A 5521-nucleotide genomic window follows, 5' to 3' on the forward strand; every position below is an offset into this window, starting at 1 on the left:
TGGATGGATTTACACAACAGTAAAGTCATATTTTATAGAGGCAGATCATATCACCTGAAAAGAACCTTAGAGGTAATCTAGCTTAAATCGCTCTTCTACACAGGGTGATGTGAAGAATAGAAAGCAAGAGTGAGGTATTTAGAGTGGTGTTCCTGCCTGGTTCATAGCATGGTTCTAACTAAAGAGAAAGCCATCCAGGGAAGTTAAAGATTTCTGCCTCTAGCTTTAACCCAGATCCTCCTACTTTTTGGTGTATTGAACATTACTGCTGTTCTATTTGTAACGAGTGTACTTGTACAGCCTATAACAAGTATGAGTGTGTCTGTCCTCTGCATTAGACAGACATTTACCAAATCTAACATTGCCTTGCCATGTTTCAGTTCAGTTCATTTCAGTCACTCAGTCGTGTCCGACTCTTTGCAACCCCATGGACTACAGCATGCCAGGCTTCCCTGCCCATCACCAATTCCTGGAGCTTGCTCAAACTCATGCCATTGAGTCAGTGATTGCCATGTTTATGCTAAAGTATTTCAGTGGCAAGGATGAAGAAAGAGGTCAAGATATAGGAATTTGACTGTAATATTAAAACATTACATTTGTCATTGATAATGTCATTGTGCATTTGTACAATGATATTTTCCATGAGTCATTGGTGCACATATGAGGAGAATATGATGTGAAGACATTAAAATGGTAAAGAATGAAGAATACTGAAGTTGACAGGCTAGAATAAATTTTATGTTGTATTGTTCCATTTTTTTTTTCAGATTAATATTAGGAAAGAAGAATCATTTTCCCCAAATTCCTATCTGACATAGAAATTATCTTTAAAAATTTCCATAATTTCTCATTAATTTCTTCAACTCAAGGAGAGGAAGCCTACAATCAATTGAATCAGTTCTATTTTTGAAAATCCATTTAATGGGCTTAAATTTTTCTTCTCTTTACATATTACTCACAAGATACAATAAAATGGGCTAGTATTCATATTGAATCAATTTTTAAATACTTATATAAAACTGATTATATATATGAAGATGGATTAATTAGATCCATGTTTATTAATCTCTGAATTAATGGTAATCCATTGACATCCATTTTGATTAGCTATATTTCTGATCATGTTTGCTGTCATATTGCTGCCTTGCTGTTGCAACAAGTCAAAAGAAGTTTGAGTGAATGTACGCCAGGAGTATGCATATTTAAGTCTTTTATATTATTCAAGAATTTAGAGTTTTTCTTAACATGTCATAGTGAAAGTGAAGTCACTCAGTCATGTCTGACTCTTTGCGTCCCCATGGACTGTAGCCTACCAGGCCCCTCTGTCCATGGGATTTTCCAGGCAGCGGTACTGGAGTGGATTGCCTTTTCCTTCTCCAGGGGATCTTCCTGACCCAGGGATCGAACCCGGGTCTCCCACATTGTAGACAGACGCTTTACTGTCTGAGTCACCAGGGAACAGAGGAATTATGTAGGCTTTATTTTCCATTCTAAAATATTGTCACATAAGAAGATTTTACAATGGCAGGTAGAAAATTGAAGACCATCAGAAGCTTTAATTTTATAATTGTAATGGATAAATATCAGTCTCTTTCAGTACATTATGGTATTTAAAATACATTGTCACATCTTAGCTTTCTCAACAAACTAATTTAGTGCTTTAGCCTTCAGGACATCAGATCAAAGGCAGATGCAATAGTCAAATAGCAAGAACTTAGAGTTTATTCTTTCTAGTGAAGTTAAAAAGCATGTCTTTATAAGTATATTATCTTAATGTCCAAAACCATTTTATGCACCTTCCAAACAAACCTGTGTATATGTGTTCAATATGTTAACTGTATTCTGATATACATTTTAAGCTAGTTATCAAACCCTCATTTAATTTTGTGTCAAGGAAAGTGAAAGTGAAGTCATTCAGTTGTGTCTGACTCTTTGTGACCCCATGGACTGGAGCCTACCAGGCTCCTCAGTCCATGGAATTTTCCAGTTAAGAATACTGGAGTGGATTGTCATTTCCTTCTCCAGGGGATCTTCCCAACCCAGGGATCAAACCCGTGTCTCCCGCATTGAAGGCAGACACTTTACCATCTTGAGCCACCAGGATGCCCAATTTTGTATTGACATATAATTGACATACAATTGGCAGTGAAAAAGTGTTGTCTTCTATTTTTAGTTTATTACATATTTGTTTATTTCATCTTCCAGGCAGCATGTAGTGGTTTGTTTACATAATGCAATGCTCATACCTTAGCAAAGAACTCTGATAAACAGGATGATATAATCTTTTAAAACTGTGGTGTTTTTTTTTTTTTTTTTTCATGAACCACAAAAGACAAAGAGGGTATTTAACCAGAGCTAAGAATAAGAAAAAAAAGGAAGGAGATTGGTGTGCAGAGAGTCACAGAAGAATCGAGAGTTGGTAATGAAGCACCATTATGTACTTTACCATGATTGTGTCCACTGTCCCTTACCTTTTTTACTGTTTTTTTTTTTTTTTAGCTGTATTCAGATAAAATAGACAAATAACATGCATATGGTACAGGGCATGAAGATTTAATGTATGTTTACATTGTGAAATAATTACTACTATAAAGTTAGTTAACACATTCATCAATTTACATAGCTATCACTTTGAGTGTGCATACCATGAAAACCAAACAATTAAGGTCTACTCTCTCAGCAAATTTCAATCTTATAATACACAACTGTTAACTAGAGTCACAGTGCATACTGGACCCCCAGAATTTATCATCGAGTAACAGAAAGACTGTGAACTTTGACCAACATCACCCATTGCTCCCACCTTTCAGCCTGTAGCAACAGCCAATCTATTCTCTATTTCTATGTGTTTGACCAATTAGATTCTACATGCATATGAGACCGTACAGTACTTGTCTTCTTCTGTATGAATTATTTCATTTAGCACATGCCCCTTGTGGTTCTTCCCTGTTGTACCCAATATGACTTCTAACAGGCATGGACTCATACACTTCAGGATCTGAGTAACTGCCAGATCCTCTGCCTGATATTTTTTCATCTCCCAAATTGAATCCTTTTCTGATTTGACTGAGTATCCAAAGATGTCCTTCCTTTAGACTGGTTTTAGATATTTTTAATCTTGAATAATAGACCACTATGTGTTATCTCATGATGAATTTCAGGCTTATTATGAATTACTTGACTGTTCAGTTAATACATTATTAATACTAGCTTATATTTAGTAGTATTTAAACTACAAGATATGTTGTAGTACATAAAGAACTGAAAAGCACAAAGATCAATGAATAAAACGCACTATAAATCTTAGTGTAATAGTGCTTGAAAAAAACTGAACAAAAACTAACATATTGAAAAAGTCAGAAAAAATTTTCCCAGAAACTAATGCCATATACAAATTCTGGAAATAAAAAGAAGCATGACAGGTGGGGGAAATAGCAATACACTTCAATAGAAATTATATTTCTCATGTAACCTACCATTTAATTTTAATAAACCATCAATCACCATATATGTATGGATGTGTATATGTGCACATATAAAAATATAAATTTTTAAAACCATTTATTCTTCAATTTTTTCAGGGTCTGTTTCACATCCTTATTCCTTAGGCTATAAATCAGAGGGTTTAACATGGGAATCACAAGGGTATAAAACAAAGAGGTAATTTTGTCTTCATCTAGAGAGTAGGAAGAACTCGGCCTGAAATACATGAAGAGCATTAGTCCCTGGAAAATGGCCACAGAAGTTAGGTGAGAGATGCAGGTAGAGAAAGCTTTGAACCCCCCTTTGGCAGAGTGGTCTTCAAGACTGATAGGATGATATAACAATAAGAGACAAGGACTCCTGAAATTGTACTCAGTTCAATGAAGCCAAAAGCAGTAAATATTAGTAACTCATTGACCTGTGTATCTGAGCAAGACAGCAATAGGAGAGGAGCAACATCACAAAAAAAGTGGTTAATCTCATTTGACCCACAGAAGCATAAGCGGAATGCTAATGTCGTGTGTATCAGAGCATCTGCCATTCCCACCAAGTAAACCCCAGCCACGAGCAGGGAGCACACCCCGCTGGACATGCTGACCGCATAGAGCAAGGGGCTGCTGATGGCTTTGTACCAGTCATAGGCCATCAATGCCAGCAGGAGACACTCACAATCTATAAAGGTATAGAGCACCAGTAATTGCAGAGCACAGCCATAGAAGGGAATTGATTTGTTCTTAGCAAATAGGTCCACCAGCATCTTGGGGCCAACTGCTGTGGAAATGCTGAGGTCACTGAAGGAGAGGTGACTGAGGAAAAAGTACATGGGTGTGTGCAGCTGGGGATCCATTCTGATCAGGGTTATCATTCCAAGGTTTGCCAGAAGAATAATGAGATAAACAAGGAGAAATATGGTAAATAGGATCACTTTGTTCACAGCATTATCAGTAATTCCCAAGAAAATGAATTCAGTCATGAAGGAGCAATTCCCTCTATCCATCCTTCTTTCTGATGTAAACTTTTGAGAAAATGATCAAGAAATGTACACTTGCATGTGTAACACTTTTTAGCATCTACAAAATGTCATAAGACAGAATATATTTTTCCAAAACTGTCTTTTTATACTTAGAAAATTATTCAGTCATGCACCCAGTCTTTAAAGAGGCATAGCTATCTATTCTGCAATAATAAAGTATCTGAGAAAGACCTTTGAGAAATTGGATGCAAATCTAGATGTCATTCATAAGATTTGTTACTTTCTACAAGCTCTTCTCTGAGGGTTAGTTTCTTCATCCCAGGGAATAGATTTAGAGAAATTTAACTCCTTACATCTTGAGAAAAACCTAGAAGACACCACTGTTAGAGAGGCCAGACTGTAAGACATAGGACTGAGCATTTATGAGGGCTGAAAATAGTCACTTAGATACAAAAAAAACAATAACAATTTTTATGTTTCTCAAAAAAGCATTATTGGTTTCAGAGAATTTGACTCAGTTCCAGAACAGTGAGTATATAAATGACTATTAATAAAAATAATTATATTACTTGTTTTAGTTTATGTTATGTTCAGTATTTGCTAAGACATGAATTAAGTATTATTGACCTGGTATTCTAGAAATTTATTCTCAATTTCCCACAATGCTCATTACCTCTTTGTGTAGTGGTAGTTGTCGAAAGGTGAATCTCTTAATGAGTAGAAAAAAAGAGCTAAAAGGAAGTGAAAACAACAGAATTTATTGTATGTTTAGCATTGTTTTAGATTTTAAATGGCCTATTAGTTACTAAATTGGAAATAAGATGAGGGACAATGATGTTCCTAAACTGCATAGACTTTTCTGTTTGTAATATATGTGTATGTGTATACGTGTTAATGTTTGTAAGAATAGAATGTAAGCAATGAACTTTTTTCCCTCAGAACTAAGTAAACATGGCATGTGGTTCACATGGAGATGAATTTGTACATGTTTTTATTTTTATTGTGGTACCTCTTCTATTTTAATAAAACGAAACATGCTTTAAATTCATGTATACATTTTTCCAA

At 35.3% G+C, this 5521-nt stretch overlaps 1 pseudogene; it reads right to left on the reverse strand.

Annotated features, from left to right (window-relative positions):
* Window positions 1-3551: 3551 nt before the first annotated feature.
* LOC147343304 (olfactory receptor 5W2-like) lies at window positions 3552-4498 on the reverse strand (annotated as a pseudogene).
* Between the last annotated feature and the right edge of the window lie 1023 nt (window positions 4499-5521).

The sequence above is a fragment of the Bos grunniens genome, chromosome 28 (genome assembly GCF_055505025.1).
Source record: "Bos grunniens cultivar Pamir isolate PY7600 chromosome 28, Bosgru_T2T1.0, whole genome shotgun sequence".
In the NCBI taxonomy this organism is placed as follows: Eukaryota; Metazoa; Chordata; class Mammalia; order Artiodactyla; family Bovidae; genus Bos; species Bos grunniens.